Source organism: Schistocerca gregaria, chromosome 9 (genome assembly GCF_023897955.1).
Source record: "Schistocerca gregaria isolate iqSchGreg1 chromosome 9, iqSchGreg1.2, whole genome shotgun sequence".
Classification (NCBI taxonomy): Eukaryota; Metazoa; Arthropoda; class Insecta; order Orthoptera; family Acrididae; genus Schistocerca; species Schistocerca gregaria.
The window spans coordinates 86,103,970-86,121,446 of NC_064928.1; the positions used below are offsets into that span (position 1 = coordinate 86,103,970).

The 17,477-nt window shown below is 45.1% G+C and overlaps 1 protein-coding gene across 1 annotated transcript in view; it reads right to left on the reverse strand.

The window, feature by feature from the left end:
* The window catches only part of LOC126291444 (uncharacterized), a 381,448-nt gene that overhangs the window by 160,619 nt on the left and 203,352 nt on the right, over positions 1-17,477 (reverse strand). The gene's annotated exons all lie outside the window — the stretch shown is intronic.

Sequence of the window (17,477 nt, forward strand, 5' to 3'; positions counted from 1 at the left end):
TCCATTCAAGATAAGTGCCAAAATTAATGACTTTTTTTTTACAGTGACTGCATTATTTCCATTCTAACGATACCGTCCACAGCCAATAACTTTATTGTTGTCCGATTAAGCGAAAATCCCTGCGTGAGCAACATTATTAATCTGATTTCTAACGTAGTTTGCAAGTGGTGGTATTGTTAGATGGTCAAAGGAGTTCTGGCCCCCAAATAGCCCGGATTTGAGCCCCCTCGACTACTATGACTGAAGCGTAGACGAAAGAGTTGCCAATAAGACGTGACACCCTCATGTCCTATCTCTACGCACTGCAGTCGAAGCAGCATTCGCGAATATGGACAGCGGTGTTTTAAAGAGCGCGTACGGTCACAACAGGATAAAATTGGGGGTGGTCATTGCGGCTGAAGTGGGTCACATAGAGTAATGTTACTCCTGAAAGATACCACTACTTATATTTCTACTTTGTTTTTATACGGCTGCTGTTACGAACAAGTTTTCGCATTTAAGCGCCGCACCCTGTATAATCTGCACCCGTGTAACGGGCAGCTTGCGGTATTTTCCAGGCCCCTCGGCACCCACAGTGAGATGAGACTGTCAGCCTTACAAAGACGCCATTTGCGGGAAGAAGACGCAGTGGCCCCACGGCCGCGCCTCCCACCTACACACGTGCCCGGCTACCGGACGCGCCCTTTGCAGCTGACGGTAATTGGGCGCTGGTCCCCTTTCAGCGCGACACCTCCTAATTACTTTCCGCATTTACAAGGCGCTGCCGCCCCTTTGCGTGCCGGAAAAAGCTCGCCTCGCGTCAGCGATGCTAAAAGCGCAACGCGGATCCGTCTGGAACCGGCGCAGAGAGGCGCGCTCCCCAATTCACCGCTGCTGCAAATATTTAAAAGGACGGCCTCGTCTACTGATCTGCGGCTTCCAAACTGCGTCAGGGAGGTTTATTGCTGTGCTGCCGCGGGTAATGCGGGATCAACGACACCACATACCGCGCCCTATTACAGCGAACGGCGTCCTATTACTACTCGCGAGATGCTTTCCCTTTCCTTTTCTAAAATCGTTTGGCATTATTCCGCCGCACACTCCATTACAAGGAGAAGTAAGGACACCTTACCAAAATACTTTATGGTGAGTGATGGACGGTACTTTGTATCCCAACGTCAATCTCCCACCCCCGTTTCTCACGCATTCCTGTTACAGACACGAATGGTTATAAGCGCAAAGAACGATCTCTGGTAAACACCGGTGTGAGCTCGGCTCTCTTAATTTCTTTATCTTGATGGTCTCTTCCTGAAATATACGTAGGAAAAGGCAATAAACGGTAATTTTTTTAAAAAAATGAAAAGATTTCAATTGTCTATTACACACAAACATCACTGAAGAGCCAAAAATGGTACACTTGCCTAGTGTAGGGCCTCAGCGAGAACGCGGAAGTGCCGCAACATGGACTCGACTAAAGTCTAAAGTAGTGCTGGAGGAAACTGACACCATGAATCCTACAAGGCCGTCCAATAATCCGTAAGAGTAAGAGGGGTTGGAATCTCTTCTGACCAGCACGTTGCAAGGCATCCCAGACATGATCAATAATGTTCATGTATGGTGAGTTTGGTGGCCAGCGGAAGTGTTTAAACTCAGAAGACTGTTCCTGCAGCAACTCTGTAGCAATTGTGGACGTGAGGGGTCTCGCATTGTCCTGCTGGAATTGGCTAAGTCCGTCGGAATGAACAATCACACGAATGTATGCCAGGTGATTAGACAGGATGCTTACATACGTGTCACTAGTCAGAGTCGTATCTCCACTATCAGGGGCCCCATATCACTCTAACTGCACACGTCCAACACCGTTATAAAGCCTCTACCAGACTGAAGAGTCCCCTGCTGACATGCAGGCTCCATGGATTCATAAGGCTGTCTCGATACCCGTACACGTCCATCCACTCGATACAATTTGAAACTAGACTCCTCGGATCAGGCAACGTGTTTCCAATCATCAACAGGCTACTGTCGGTGTTGACGGCATGGCGTAAAGCTTTGGGTCGTGCAGTAATCAAGGCTTCACGAGGAGGCCTTTGCTCCTAAACCGAAATCGATGATGTTTCGTTGAATGGTTCGCACGCTGACACTTCCTGATGGCCCAACACTGAAATCTGCAGCCATCTGAAGAAGCGTTGCACTCCTGTCAGGTGGAACGATGCTCTTCAGTCGTCGTTTGTCTCGTTCTTGCAGGAACTTTTTCCGAGCGCAGCGATGTCGGAGATTTGATGTTTTACCGGATTTCTGATATCCACAGGAGCACTCGTGAAATAGTCGTACGGGAAAATCCCCACTTCATCGCTAGCTGGGAGATGCTGTGTCCCATCGCTCATGCGCCGACTAAAACCACGCTCAAACTCACTCAAATGTTGACAATACCACTGCAGCAGCAGTAACAGATTTAATTGCGCCAGACACTTGTCTTATATAGGCGTTGCCAACCGCAGTGCCGAATTCCGTTTAAACATTTTTGTATTTAAATGCGCATGGCCATACCAGTTATACCAGTTTCTTTGGCGCTTCAGTGTATAAAGGATGGAAACACAATGTGCATGCCACTGGCTGGAAAACTTTCAAACTTTTTGTTTGTAGGAAGATGGTGACTACAGCGCAAGACTTTAATTTGTACAAACTCAGTCCATTGCTCAAGGGCAAGGTGAGTTTCCGTCAGTTCAGCAAGAAGCCACAACTATACCAGCAGATTTCCGACCGGCATACAAATTACTTCGAGGTTGATTGCATATTGCAAAGGGGAGACAGCCACACACGTGTGATGACAATGTAGAGCGTATCCCAGACGCGTTCACACGGAGCCCTCGAAGTTGACGAGATGGGTTGGCCAGGAACTTCAACTTCCTCAAAAAACGATGTGGCGTGTTCTGAAACGACGCCGGCATATGAAGCCTTACAAGCTGCAACAATTACGTCCCAGCGACCATAACAGATTTCCCTTGGTGCAAGATGGAAACGGAAATGAGCGTTTGGCGTCATTGGCCGGGAAGCCCTGCCAAACGTCTAGAAAAATAAACACATTTTCAAGGTTCTGTGATGTTGTAGACAGGCTTTAGTGTTGACAGCCACACAGTCGTCGTCCATTGTCGCCTTACCGCCAGAAAGTACAGCGAACAGACCCTGTTGCACATTGTGTTGGCTGCTGCATATGTGACAGTATTGAATTCCTTCTCATGCTAAGGCCCATGTGGCGTTCATCAGTACGGATGTTTTGAGGAGCGTGGACATTGAAGCAATGGTATGGCTGGCAATGAGTCCCGACCGAAACCCCATGGGACATAGGTGGGACATGCTTCACAGGCGTGTTCGTGGTCGTCCTGTTCTACGACAGACTCTCCAAGAACTCACATGGCCTGTCATTGAGGAATGGGAACGAGTACCACACAGTGATCTCCAAAGGAGCACGCCACGTATTTGCTAAGCAGCGATAAACGCTCGCAGAGGGCTTGCACATTACTGAAGCAAGAGTTCAGTTCCTTTTATGCAAACGATCGAGGATGTAATGATGTTTCGTTGTGTACTTAATCTGTGGAGGACAAAGGTTTAATGTGGTTATTGTTGTTGTTGTTGTGGTCTTCAGTCCTGAGACTGGTTTGATGCAGCTCTCCATGCTACTCTATCCTGTGTATGTTTCTTCATCTCCCAGTACCTACTGCAGCCGACATTCTTCTGAATCTACTTAGTGTATTCATCTCTTGGTCTCCCTCTACGAATTTTACCCTCCACGCTGCCCTCCAATACTAAATTGGTGATCCCTCGATGTTTCAAAACATGTCCTACCAACCGATCCCCTCTTCTAGTCAACTTGTGCCACAAACTCCTCTTCTCCCCAATTCTATTCAAACCTCCTCATTAGTTATGTGATCTACCCACCTAATCTTCAGCGGTCTTCTGTAGCACCACATTTCGAAAGCTTCTATTCTCTTCTAGTCTAAACTATTTATCGTCCACGTTTCACTTCCATACATGGCTACACTCCATAGAAATACTTTCAGAAACGACTTCCTGACATTTAAATCCATACACAAACCCAATTCTCAATTATTGCTCATTGAGAGTGGCAGACGCTCAAAGTCATTTTCCCTGATTGTTCTGAGCAGTACTTGAGAAAAACGCAACCAATTATTACGTTCGGAAACCTTTCAATGTTTCTCTAGGTTGCAGCAGTGTGCGCACACTTCAGTTCCAGTAAAAATGGCGTCGAGGCAACAGAAAGCGTTCTGTGTTCTACGTTTTGCGCAGTGCTGGTCAGCAATAATTGTTCAGCGTGACTTTCGTACCAGGCACTGTGTGGATCCTCCTACAACACAGAGCATTAGACGATAGCACGAACATTTCCAAGAAACAGGTTGTTTGTGTAAAGGCAATATAGCTTATTTCATGTCATAGAGCAGCTAAAAAGTTTTGCAACGAATCTGGTTTGTTCGCTGTAAAGATTCGTAAAGTGTTCTCCCAGCAGTGATTTGATCGCGCACGCAGCTGGTGTAAAACAAAACAGCTCTCGCCAGTTACGCGGACGGGCGCTCCGGTTTTTGCTGGTGCATTTCGAGATATCAGATTAATAACCCAGTTTATTACTGCGCAGGGACATTACTTTGGCTTTGTTTCCAGTCTCAATGCACGTGGAGCGCACTAACCCCGCGGCAATAAACTGTGTTATTCAATAACGAGCACAAAGCACGTCCTCGTGACGCAGCCTAAAATTCACAGACCGCCGGGGGTGGGGTCGAATTCGCACATGCGAGAGGCTCTGTACTCAATTCAGAGAGCCCGACATTACAAGGGTGGCTTAATAATCTCGTAAATTTCCAAGAAAGAATAGAAAGTTTTTGATCCGCCCGAATGGTTGGTAAGCTTGATTATTCCAATGATCGTATGAAGAATTTCAACAGCGTACAGCGTGCAGTTCATTGTTGGTAGCCGTCTCAATCGGTAGGTGTGTAGACACCGATTGAAAACTGAGAAAAATCGAGTTTCTTGCTCTTTTTAAAGATCTTCATTTGAAGGATGACTGCCTCAATGCCCAAGGCGATTTTGCCGGATTGGCATACCGATTCTGGACTGTACGGTCTCCGAATGGAACCTTTTTGATCGCCCTTTATACTTCCAGAATGAATTTTCACTGTGCAGTGGAGTGTGTGCTGACATGAAACTTCCTGCCAGATTACGTGTACTGGTGTGAGACTCGAACTCCGGACCTTTGCCTCCCGCTGGTAAGTGCTCTACCGACTGAGCTACTCAATCACGACTCACGACCCGTTCAAAATGGCTCTGAGCACTATGGGACTTAACATCTGAGATCATCAGTCCCCTAGAACCTAACTAGCCTAAGAACATCACACCCATCCATGCCCGAGGCAGGATTCGGACCTGCGACCGTAGCGGTCGCGCGGTTCCAGACTGAAGGGCCTATAACCGATCGGCCACACCGACCGGCTCACGACCCGTCCTCACAGCTTTACTTCCGCCAGTACCTCATCTCCTACTCTCCAGACTCCACAGAAGATTTCCAGCGAAACTTACAAGACTATACCTCCTGGAAGAAAGGATATTGCAAGGACATGGCTCACCCACAGCCTGGAAGATGTTTCAAGAATGAGATTTTCACTCTGCAGCCGAGCGTGTGCTGGTATGCTGCTTCGTAGCAAATTGAAACTGTGTGCCGGACCGAGACTCGAATTAGGGACCTTTGCCTTTTACAGGCAAGTGCTCTGTCAACTGGGCTATTCAAGCACGACTCTCGACTCGTCTTCACAACTTTACTTTCGTCAGCACCTCATTTTCTAACTCCATCCTTCATTCCGGAAACATCTCACAGACTGAGGGTAAGCCATGTCTCCGTAATATCCTTTGTTCTAGGGTTGCTAGTCTTGCAAGTTTCGCGGAAGAAGTTCTGGGAAGTTTGGAATATGGGAGATGATGAAGTGGTGGAAGTAAACCTGTGAGGACGAATCGTGAGTTGTGCTTGGGTAGGTCAGATTGTAGAGCACTTCCCTGCGAAAGTAAAGGTCCCGAGATCGAGTCTTTGTCCGTCCGTCCGGCGTACAGTTTTCATATGCCAGGAAGTTTCCATCCAAGGCACACCCGCTGTAGAGTGAAAATCTCATTGTGGAAATATTTTGGTTTGTTTCAGAATGAAACTAACTTCTCCCCGTGGCTTCAGACGAAAATCACGAGTGGTAACCATCCTGACAGAGTACTTCTACAGTACGCCTTGAGGAAATATGTTGATTTAAATTTGAATTCAAGGAGGAAGAACGTCTCTACGACCTCTGTGAATAGTAAAGATATAGAAATGAAGTATTTTTTAGAAAAAATATTGTGGATTTTTTTTTTAAATTTACTCATATTCTCCAGGGCTTTGCGTAGGCAGTTCTCACGGGAACTTTAATCGGGAGCTGATTGGAAGGAAGATAACGTTGCTTCAACAGCACGGTCATTAGAGACGAAGCACAGAATCAAAAGTTCATATCACTGAAGGATGATACGGAAATCGGCCGTGTCCTTTCAAAGAACCCCTCCTCGCATTTGCCTTAAACGATTAGGGGAAATGACAGGTAACCTACATCTTGGTGGCAGAACGGAGATTTGAAAGGTCGTTCTCCCGAATGCGAGTGCATTGTGCTACCCACTGCGCCACGTCGCCCGGTAGCTGGTTAGAGACTTCCCCAATAACTGGACTGCCGACACCGGTTGCTACCGCTTCTCTTCGGGTTCACTGCGCCTTCTCGGAACCTCTGGCCACTTTTCCAATCTGTGGCTGGAATCGGTTGTTCCAGATGGCGGCCTCAGGTGGCGTTGAAGTGGAGCAGGAGAGGGTGGGGGGGGTGGGGTGGGGTGGGGGGAATCAGGGGCGACGGCGCCTAATTGGCGGACTGCTCGCAAGCTGGCCAACTGCACGGCCACCGGGATTTCCCGGCTGACGTAGCACGGGGATTTACCGGCTCACTTGACAGGAGGGTTTTGCAGAGGCGCTGATGCGCGAGCGATTCAGCTCTGCTTTCCTCAGTTGTAACGGCGTCGTCGCCATCCGCAGTGCTGTAAATGCTGACTGAACGCTGCCCGTATTACACTGTACAGTAAGTTTTGTCAGACGCGCTAGATGAAAGTTTTATAAAAATTTTACACTTCGACATAAGATGAGAATGACATTCTTAGAAAAGGTGCAGAATCTTAACGCTGCCACAGGACTGGAATCTCAGCAGCTTTTCATCAGAAATATTTTACTATTTGTTAGGACACGTTTATGTCTTCTACTGGGATTGGATCGTGGCCTTAGCTTTAATAAAAGATTCGCCATACATCTATGAGACTATATATGGGCCCAATGGGTGAGGTGGCGCAGCAAATATTGTGATTATTCGGGAAGGCTGGGAATGCAATCCCCTATTTTCGGTTTGCTGTCGCTTATCAAAATATCTGAGGTGTATGCCGTCTGTTTCCTTAACAAGGCCACATTCTATCTTCCCCCGCTAAGACAGCATTCTGTTTGTAATGATACTGACATCGACCAGACGTCAAACTCCAGAAAACATTTAGCTATCTTCCTATACCTATAGTAATACTATCGATAACCATTTAGTTGAAAACTGCGTAGTATCTTATGAAACACTAGACTAGGGTATCGCTGTCACTTGGTCTCCACCCACCACACCCTTTCCCATGGCACTCCCCCCCCCTCCCCCCCCTCTCTCTCTCTCAAACTCTTCCACACACACATACACACACACACACACACACACACACACACACACACACTCACACACACACACAAACACACACACTTCCCTCCATCACCAAACTCACGATTCCTACATGCCTTATGATGCGTCCTGTCAACCAACCCTTCTTTAGTTCAATTCTGCCACACATTTCTTTTCTCCCCAATTCGATTCAGTACCAGCCCATTAGTATTCACCTTTCCCAGAAATGTTTTTGTGGCTGTGGCTAGTATGCATTTGATATTCTCTCTACTTCAGCCATCATTAGTTATTTGGGAACCCAAATAACAAAACTCATCTACTACTTTTAATGTCTCATTTCCTAATCTACTTCCCTCAGTATCACCAGATATAATTAGATTACATTGCATTATTCTTCTCTCACTTACGATGACCAACGACTTCTAAACTGTTTCTAAGCAGCCACTCAATTTATTCAATTACTTTTCCAAGTCGTTTTCCCTGACACCATCAGAAAAGATATTTTTTTTTTCTTTTTCTTATACACTACTGGCCATTAAAACTGCTACACCAAGAAGAAATGGAGATGATAAACAGGTATTCATTGGACAAATATATTACACTAGAACTGACATGTGATTACATTTTCAAGCAATTTGCCTGCATAGATCCTGAGAAATCAGTACCCAGAACAACCACCTCTAGCCGTAATAACGGCCTTGATACGCCTGGGCATTGAGTCAAACACAGCTTGGATGGCGTGTACAGGTATAGCTGCCCATGCAGCTTCAACACGATACCACAGTTCATCAAGAACAGTGACTGGCGTATTGTGACGAGCCAGTTGCTCGGCCACCATTGACCAGACTTTTCAATTGGTGAGAGATCTGGAGAATGTGCTGGGCAGGGCAGCAGTCTAACATTTTCTGTATCCAGAAAGGCCCGTACAGGACCTGCAACATGCAGTCATGCATTATCCTGCTCCAATGTAGGGTTTCACAGGGATCGAATGAAGGGTAGAGCCACGGGTCGTAACATATCTGAAATGTAACTTCCACTGTTCAAAGTGCCGTCAATGCGAACAAGAGGTGACCGAGACGTGTAACCAATGGCACCTCATATCATCACGCCGGGTAATGCACCAATATGGCGATGACGAATATATGCTTACAATGCATTCACCGCTATGCCGCCAAACACGGTTGCGGCCATCACGATGCTGTAAACAGAACCTGGATTCATCCGAAAAAATAACGTTTTGCCATTCGTGCACCCAGGTTCGTCGTTGAGTACACCATCGCAGGCGCTCCTGTCTGTGATGCAGCGTCAAGGGTAACCGCAGCCACGGTGTCCGAGCTGATAGTCCATGCTGCTGCTAACGTCGTCGAACAGTTCGTGCAGATGGTTGTTGTCCTTCAAACGTCCCCATCTGTTGACACAGGGATCGAGACGTGGCTGCACGATCCGTTACAGCCATGTGGATAAAATGCCTATCTCGACTGCTAGTGATATGAGGTCGTTGGGATCCAGCACGGCGTTCCATATTATCCTACTGAACCCACCGGTTCCATATTCTGCTAACAGTTATTGGACCTCGACCAACGCGAGCAGTAATGTCGCGATACGATAAACCGCAATCCCGATAGGCTACAATCCGGCCTTTATCAAAGTCGTAAACGTGATGGCACGCATTTCTCCTCCTTACACGAGGCATCACAACAACGTTTCTCCAGGCAACGCCGTTCAACTGCTGTTTGTGTATGAAAAATCGGTTGGAAAATTTCCTCATGACAGCACGTTATAGGTGTCGCCACCGGCGCCAACCTTGTGTGAATGCTCTGGAAGGACAATCATTTGCATATCACAGCATCTTCTTCCTGTCGGTTAAATTTCGCGTCTGTAGCACGTCATCTGCGTGGTGTAGCAATTTTAATGGCCAGTAGTGCATCTTACCCAAGACAAGTCGTATGGTCAGTATTGCCTCAGGTGTTCCGCCATTTCTCTGACATTAAAACTGATCTTCGCCGAGGTCGGCTACTACCTGTTATTCCACTCATCTGTAAATAAATGACTCAGTATATTGGCTCTCCCAAGGATTTCAATGACTCTGAGGGGGCAATATCGTCTACTCCAGGGGGACGTTTCGACTCTGGTCTGCTGTTTAATTAATATCAGATGTATGAATGTTTACCATGCACCAGATGGTGATATAGCATGAGAACGGCCGGGAGAGCAAGAGCCGTATCGCACTGGAGCAGAGAGAAACTGGGGATTCGCCTACCATGTTGGCCGCCGAGAAGCGAATCTTTTATTATTTATATTTACTGTTTAAATATTAATCCAACGCTCCAATCGTGCTGATGAAGTTACTTGCACTGGTAACTTGTGCATTACATCACTCAATGCATCAGGAAACGGTAATTACACATTTTATTTACTGTCAGTGCCTGTTGATGAAAAGGGATGGAACAGCCACAAGTTCGCCCTGATATGGCAGGTGCCAAAATGCTAAGATAGCTCATTGGTTTTCGCGGAGGTAATACATGAATATGTATATAGAATCTGATTTCATGTAAAGACGGAATAGTCTGTTCCAAAATTGCCTCGCTTGACGTTCTTGTGCCAGTTTGTGTTAATCTCGCGTGAATTCCAAAATCGTGTGGAGATTTGTACTGTGTCTTTTGCTGTCCTGCAGAAATGATTACCATCCGGACATTTTGCCATGAATAATGATAGACTGGCTCTCAGAATTTTTTTCTTAATTTTTTTGCTTCTATGCATAGAAATAAAATCCAGTGGAATCGCAATACAGTACTCCGTAATTTCAATTTCAATAGCACTGATTTTTTTCCCATTTGCTACTTCGTTAGGCAATGTTTACTACCTGCGGCCAGAGGAGAAGAAATCAATTGGGATGACAGCTACATCTTTACAAGAGGAGAGGTAAGCAAGTTGCTACTGGCTGTACTAAGGATGGATAGTGACAGCGAATATTATTTACTGAAATCCATCGTGTTTGTTAATCCCGGGACATCTTTTCTCGTGAGAAGTGTTATATTAAGGAACTCGCTTGGTATTATCTGAGGGTAACAATTTGCATATTTTGAGAATTATATTTGACGTACCCACTCATGAACACTTAACACTTAGGGTCCACATTTGTGGATGTGTGACTAAAGTGACAGACTACATTTTGAAGTGCTTTTGTAGCCCCCGTTGTACAGGGTTATTCCAAATGAGGGACCAATTTTCAAAACTTCGTATTTATTCACGTAAAAATAAAAAATGAACAAGTTTTATACCAATGAAAAGAGGAAGTTTTAAAGCTTTTTCATGATGTTTGATTTCAATTTAATAAATGTAATAATTTGTAATTTATTAGTTTTTAATATTCATTTTATAATTAGAAATGTTATAAATGTTCAATGTGGCCACCGCTGCACAGCAAACATTGACGCGGTAGCCAAACTTCCCACACACTTGAAAGTATATCTGCTGTTACTGAGTGCACGGCAGCAGTGATCCGGTTCCGCAGTTCAGAGTGGCTGGTAGAGGCGGGACGGAAACAGCTTCCTTCGCATAACCCCATAAGAAACAGTCGCAGGGTGTGAGATCAGCAGATCTCGCTGGCCAGAAGTACAGAACCAGGACCTCAAGTCCCCTGCGACCGATCCAGCTCTGAGGAAGGGCGTCATTCACTGGTGGTTGAACAGCGAATTTGGTACGAAATGCCCGCTGCACTGCAATTTGCGACTCACTGAAGAACGCAGAAAATCTTGGGCTCTACAGTCGTCATATCACTTACAACTGACAGGCAAACGGAATGACGGCCCTAGAGAGCCTGTATAGGGAGAGAGTGGCCGTATGTGAAGTTGCCCGTGATTGGCTGATTAGCTTTGGCGCCATTTTTCTGCCAAACGTCTCTCGCGCTTCCTATGTTCGCCGTGCTTTTTAGTTGAAGTTCAGAGGACTTTTGGAAACGATTAAAAAGTATTTGAATTATTGAGAGGCTTACTATGCGTTGTCCATGCATGTTCGATTTAGTTGTATATCGTTTTTAGTACGTAATTAGCGTTTACAATCTTAAATACGAGTTGAAGTAATGAAGCATTTTGTGATGAAGTCGGTAGGCCTACATGTTTGCCGGCCGGAGTGGCCGTGCGGTTCTAGGCGCTACATTCTCGAGCCGAGCGACCGTTACGGATGCAGGTTCGAATCCTGCCTCGGGCATGGATGTGTGTGATGTCCTTAGGTTAGTTAGGTTTACTTAGATCTAAGTTCTGGGCGACTGATGACCTCAGAAGTTGTCGCATAGTGCTCAGAGCCATTTGAACCATTTTGAACCCACATGTTTGAAGTAGGTAGGGCTATTACACTTTACTGCACTTTTAAGCTCTTATTTCTTTACAGTTCTTGCATACTGGTAGCATCACAAGCTTTTCTGAAGCCAATATCAGACAGTCATTGCTGGAAACGAAAAGTTCCTGTAATTGTTTTGACATGCTCATTCGACTTTATAGCGTCAAACTTTATTTCGTTCCGGATCACAACACTAGGCATTATTTTGGTTTCAGTATTATTGCCTGACTGTTGATGCAGGCAAGCTGTAAGCACCTTTATTCGTAGTAAATAATTGTAGTTACTTTTTAATAGGCCTACTTACTGTGGGATAGAAGGGATACGCTATCTACGAAAGGTATTCAGTATGTATATATAAATGAAAGAAAGTCGTAAGCGCTTGTTTACTTGTGACATGCAATAAGTTTGAAGACGTGGCAAGAAGTACTAATACGTCTCACACTTTTTGCATGTCCCAAGTAAACAACTGTTTACGACGTAATTACGTTAAATCATTAGCGTTACGCATTTCCGATACGTAACAAATGCTATATACTAAATTTTTTATTTACGTTACTTTCATTGCAATATGTCTAATAAACGAACTTTAAAGGAGATAAATGCAAGTAACGAATAATTTTTACAGCCACTGTATCAAATTTCCCTGTGCTGTAAGTACTGGGCTACTGTTGTTGTTGTGGTGTTCAGTCCTGAGACTGGTTTGATGCAGCTCTCCATGCTACTCTATCCTGTGCAAGCTTCTTCATTTCCCAGTACTTACTGCAGCCTATATCCTTCTGAATCTCCTTAGTGTATTCATCTCTTGGTCTCCCTCTACGATTTTTACCCTCAACGCTGCCCTCCAATGTTAAATTTGTGATCCCTTGATGCCTCAGAACATGTCCTACTAACCGATCCCTTCTGCTTGTCAAGTTGTGCCTCAAACTCCTCTTCTCCCCAATTGAAAGAGAGTATTCCAGTCAACATTGTCAAAAGCTTTCTCGAAGTCTACAAATGCTAGAAACGTAGGTTTGCCTCTCCTAAATCTATTTTCTAAGATAAGTCGTAGGGTCTGTATTGCCTCACGTGTTCCAACATTTCTGCGGAATCAAAACTGATCTTCGCCGAGGTCGGCTTCTACTAGTTTTTCCATTCGTCTGTAAAGAATTCGCGTTAATATTTTGCACCCGTGACTTATTAAACTGATGGTTCGGTAATTTTCACATCTCTCAACGCCTGCTTTCTTTGGGATTGGAATTATTATATTCTTCTTGAAGTCTGAGGGTATTTCGCCTGTCTCTTACATTTTGTTCACCAGATGGTAGAGTTTTGTCAGGAATGGCGCTTCCAAGGCCGTCAGTAGTTCCAATGGAATATTGTCTACTCCTGGGGCCTTGTCTCGTCTCAGGTCTTCCAGTGCTCTGTCGAAGTCTTCACGCAGTATCGTATCTCCCATTTCATCTTCATCTACATCCTCTCCCATTTCCATAATATTGTCCTCAAGTACATCGCACTTGTATAGACCCTCTATATAGTCCTTCCAGCTTCCTGCTTTCCCTTCTTTGCTTAGAGCTGGGTTTCCATCTGAGCTCTTGATATTCATGCAAGTGGCTCTCTTTTCTCCAAAGGTCTCTTTAATTTTCCTGTAGGCAATATCTATCTTACCCCTAGTGAGGTAAGCCTCTACATCTTTACATTTCTCCTCTAGCCATACCTGCTTAGCCATTTTGCACTTCCTGTCGATCTCATTTTTGAGACGGTTGTATTCCCTTTCGCCTGCTTCATTTACTGCGTTTGTATATTTTCTCCTTTCATCAGTTAAATTCAATATTTCTTCTGTTACGCAAGGATTTCTACTAGCCCTCGTCTTTTTACCTACTTGTTCCTCTGCTGCCTTCACTACTTAATCCCTCAGAGCTACCCATTCTCCCTCTACTGTATTTCTTTCCCCATTCTTGTCAATTGTTCCCTTATGCTCTCCCTGAAACTCTGTACAACCTCTGATTCTTTTAGTTTATCCAGGTCCCATCTCCTTCAATTCCCAACTTTTTGCAGTTTGTTCAGTTTTAATCTACAGTTCATAACCAATAGATAGTGGTCAGAGTCCACATCTGCCCCTGGAAATGTCTTACAATTTAAAACTTGGTTCATAAATCTCTGTCTTATCATTAAATAATGTATCTGGTACCTTCTAGTATCTCCAGGATTCTTCCATGTATACAACCTTCTTTTATGATTCTTTAACCAAGTGTTAGCTATGATTAAGTTATGCTCTGTGCAAAATTGTACCAGATGGCTTCCTCTTTCATTTCTCTCCCCCAATCCATATTCACCCATTATGTTTCCTTTTCTCCCTTTTCCTACTCTCGAATTCCGGTCGCCCATGACTAGGCTACTATGAGTATATTATAGCTGTAAAGAAAGGCATTTAACAGATGATTTCGGTATATTGTCTTGTGCTTTTGATTCGGTGAGTGTGTACTTCACTACTCCACTATTGGCCATTCAAAAGTCCCGCCCGCAGTTTGGCAGAAAAATGGCCGCCGTATCGTCCGGTTGGCCACCACTCTCTCCCTATACAGCCTCTGTAGACGGCCTATTGCCGAGCGGACTCTACCGGCCGCTTCTGATACCATCACCGCCCGCCCGCCGCCGACCGCAAAAACTTCCTCTTTCCATTGTTCATTTTGGATAAACATGAATTTTTGAAAATGGGTCCATCATTTAGAATAGCCCTGTATTTTACAAAGAGAAGAGCAAAACTGATAAATTTGCATCAGGCGATATTGTTAAGAGTTTCGTCGTCTCCCGAGGTCTGTCATTTGACGAGGCACAAAACTTGTGTGTGTGTGTGTGTTTGTGTCTGGCAGGGCGGGTGAGTGGCTACCTGTGTTTGCACGAGCGGCGCCACTGGCGCAACCTCCGAATTAAGGGCGCAGCAGGTAATTCCGGCGTCGCCCACCCACGCCTCGATTCCAGGGAGATTTTCCGGCTGGGTGCGGAGCCCGGCGCACCTGTCTGTGTGCGCGCTGTTATGTACACAGGCCGGCCGAGCAGCCGGTGGAACTGGTTCCGTTCCGCAAACATCCTCGTCTTGTGTGGCACGCGGCTTCCTCTGTCCTTTTCCACACACTGTCCCGCCTGGCGAGGAACTCTGCACCAAACGGGGAGCGTCGTTGAGTGCCTACATTACAAGTCTTTCCCTGTTGGTCTGCACGTACCTCGCTCCCTTACCCATATAGAGCAGGTGCAACCGCACCTGTGTAGGCACTATAGAAAATACCGGTTCGTTATAACTAAAGTGCACGGCGGTCCAGTGTGGACTGTAATAATCCTGCGGCAGCGAAACTTGGTAGATGTTCTAATTAGTTCCTATTTTGATCACCAGGTGCAAATCTCGTGCTGTGAATCCAAGAAAGATGTGTAGAAACCTTCCCATACGTAATGGATTAGAAATGGAACGTGAGCAGAAAAAGCCAAGCAAGTTAGAAAGCCACAACTTTGATCGTTTTAAGGGGAGAGGCATCACAGGACATTTTAATTTCCACTGTCTATACTATTACAAATAAAGCTGTGAGTACCGGGCGTGAGTCGTGCTTCGGTAGCTCAGTTGGTAGAGCACTTGCCCGCGAAAGGCAAAGGTCCCGAGTTCGAGTCTCGGTCGGGCACACAGTTTTAATCCGCCAGGAAGTTTCATATCAGCGCACACTCCGCTGCAGAGTGAAAATCTCATTCTGAAATTCATAAAACTTTAACAGCATGACCAGGAATGATTCAGGATACATACTCATAGCAGTGGAAGCTCAAAAGCGTAACAAAACACATTTTTTAAAAAATGTGAAATTTCATAATTTTTTACTTACTACTGCCTGCATTTGTTGCTATAGGCACACTTTTCTTCCTAAGTTAGAGAGATTCTTCGATGACTTTTAAACAACACACAAACCATAGTTACAGGTGTATGAAACTCTAGAAGTTATTTAATTTATGAAAAAATTAATTTACGAAACTGTGAAACCAGTGCTGGGCGACCAGTGCACAGTGAAGAGAAGCCGTGTCGTCTTGGAACACGGCATCATCACTGAGAAACCAATATTCTATCAAGGGGTGGACCTGATGAGCCAATTAATTCATGAAAAACATTTTAAACTTCATGTTTAAAAAAATCAATTTTTATAGTTAATTATCTCAAATTTTCCACAGTTTTTTAATAGATTTGGAAAATCTACTGTTTGTATGCTATGAAAAATTCATCCAAGAATATTTCTTACTTAGTAAGAAAAGTGTACCTATAGCACTAAATGCAGCCAGTAGTAAGTGAAAAAATGACGAAATTTCTCATGTAAAAAAAAAGTGTTTTGTTAAGTTTTTAAGCTTACACTGCTATGAGTATGAATATTGAATCCTTCCTGGTCATGCTGTTACAGTTTTATGAATTTATTTATAAAAGTATGGACAGTGGAGATTAAAATATCCTGTGATGCCTCTCCTGCTCCAAGTCGGCCCATTTGACGTCCTACCCCCTTCATTAATCGCCGTTTACACATTTTGTTCATTATGAGCACCGTAGGTATCGACAAGATGCAGCTACCGTGAATAGACGTGGTCAACGGTTGCTAGCAACAGCTCTGATGGAGCCTGGGCAACGTGTTTCCGTACACGAACCTTTAGCTCAGGTACACGCCGGATGTGTCCCTGGTAAACTCTTTCTTTTAGATGTCCCCACAGCCAAATGTCACATGCATTCAGATCAGGTGATCTTGCACGCCACGCATCTTCAAAACGTCTGGAAAACTCACATTGGTGGAAGGTTGACGGGAGGGGCTGCCCCATCTTGCACGAAAACAGTGATTTCCCCCACAGTTGCACATTTCCAAAGCGGGAATCACGTGCTGTGCAAGTAGATTTCGATAGCGTGCAGACGTCACAGTACATTCGACAGGCCCTCTGGGTGTATTCTATTCACGGAAGAACGGACCGAGAATAAAGGTGCCCGTGAATCCACGCCATACAATCACATACGGCCAGTGCAATGGCTCTTCGTACGCGTTGTTGTTGTGGTCTTCAGTCCTGAGACTGGTTTGATGCAGCTCTCCAAGCTACTCTATCCTGTACAAGCCTCTTCACCTCCCAGTACCTACCGCAACATACATCCTTTTGAATCTGCTTAGTGTATTCATCTCTTGGTCTCCCCCTACGACTTTTACCCTCCACGCTGCCCTCCAATGCTAAATTTGTGATCCCTTGATGCCTCAGAACATGTCCTACCAACCGATCCCTTCTTCTGGTCAAGTTGTGCCACAAATTTCTCTTCTCCCCAATCCCGTTCAATACTTCCTCATTAGTTATGTGATCTACCCATCTAATCGTCACCATTCTTCTGTTGCACCACATTTCAAAAGTTTCTATTCTATT